The sequence below is a fragment of the Apis dorsata genome, unplaced genomic scaffold (assembly GCF_000469605.1).
Source record: "Apis dorsata unplaced genomic scaffold, Apis dorsata 1.3 scaffold_321, whole genome shotgun sequence".
NCBI classification, from domain to species: Eukaryota; Metazoa; Arthropoda; class Insecta; order Hymenoptera; family Apidae; genus Apis; species Apis dorsata.
The window spans coordinates 6,937-8,834 of record NW_006263589.1 but is presented as its reverse complement, the minus strand read 5'-3'; the positions used below and the strand labels follow the sequence as shown (position 1 = coordinate 8,834).

Genomic DNA, 1,898 nt, shown 5'->3' with positions numbered 1-1,898 from the left:
CGACCATACCACGTAGGGCATACTGGTTCTCGTCCGATCACCAAAGTCAAGCTACGTTGGGCATGGTTAGTACTTGGATGGGTGACCGCTTGGGAACACCATGTGTTGTTGGCATTTTTTTTTTGTTTTTTATTATATATATATATATTAACACAGAGTATTTTTACATACAGTATTGAAAAAATTTATTGCATTATTTATGTATTGAGAAATCAAATTTTAATATTTCATCATTTTGAAATGATAAAAATAAGTAATAAATAATATTAATACTAAAATTATTTTTTTAGTATTAATATTAATAATTTTTGATTTTTTATGATGCAATTATAATTTTATTTTAATGGAGATATTATTCCTTATATCATAACTTAATATAAGATAAAATCAACTTTAATTTCCATTTTATTGAAAAAAATAAAAAAATTAAATAAAAATTAATTTGAAATTATTTATTTTAAATAAATTTTTTCAATATAATAGATAGATTAATAGATTTTTATTAATTTCTATTTCATGAACTTGAATTACAATTTCTATATTTATTTTCATAATTATTTCTATTTCATCTCATAATTATTTATTTTTTCTTATTTTTTAATTTATTCTTTTTAATTATTTTAATTATATCTTATTTATTTTATTATCTTATTTTATTTATTTATATTTTAACATTATTTTTTCAATCATTTCTTTTCTTTAAAATTTGTCCTAAGCATAATTATTTAATGTTATTACATGTATATATAAAAGAAAAAAAATATCTTTTATTCTTTCAAAAATTCTGTCTTATTTTAATTTTTTCCATATTTTAATTATATTATATTTTTTTATACTCATTTTATTTACTTTTCAATTGTTTATTGTTGATTGATTAATTGATTATTGTTTATTTGAAATTCCATCCATTTCTATTGTTTGTTCTTCTGTGATTTTTTTATTTTAATTTTTTTTTGCGTTACTTTAATTTTTCCTTTCCCTTATTTTTTTCTGAAAAACTTAATCTCACTTTATCTTATAATTCTTTTTTGAAATATAACTTTTGAATTTTTATATATTTATTCTTATTTTTTTTTTTTTTACATTTTTCTTATTTGTTGATATAATGTTACTAATAGTAACTAACTATTTATATAATGTTGAGAATATGAATCTATGATAAATCTATGATAAATTTGCTTGAAAATACAATAATCATCTCATTCTTATTGATATTATTGATTTAAAATGGAATAAAATAATACCGTTATTAAGTATAAATATTTATTGAATTTTTGAATTAATTTTTAATTAATTAATTAAATAATTATCTTCTAATTAATTATTTATAAATTATTTTTAAAAAGAATTACATTAATTTAAAATTAATAAATTAAAATAAAATATTAAAAAATAAATAAATGAAATGTACTAACATAATTTCTATAAAAAATTAATAAAATGAAAAATTTTTTTCGTGTTTAAAATTTATTAAAATATTTAACATATAGCGCCATCTTTGTAATAAATGCACGAACTAGCCACACTTTGTTACCGGCAAATTTATTAATGGTCTTTGGTAGTGCCATCTCTTGGCTAAAGATTAGAACTATTTAGATAATAGATAGACTTAAATTTAAATAGACTTAAAATAATAATTATTTATAATAGAGGACACTAAAATAAATTATAAAAAGAAGAAATTAATTATAAAAAGAAAATTAATAAATTTTGTTTTTGAATTATACTAAGTTATAAGAAGATTGCGAACAATATCTAGTGGTCATATTTTAGAATTTACATTTTTCCGATTCGAAGCCACTTTATTACATTCATATTATTTAGTTTAATTTTATTCTCAAATAAAATAAAAGATTTGAAATAATGATAAATTATAAATCATATTATTTTTAAAAAAA

At 17.0% G+C, this 1,898-nt stretch overlaps 1 pseudogene; it reads left to right on the top strand.

Moving 5' to 3' along the window:
• LOC116185890 lies at window positions 1-114 on the top strand (annotated as a pseudogene).
• Window positions 115-1,898: the final 1,784 nt, after the last annotated feature.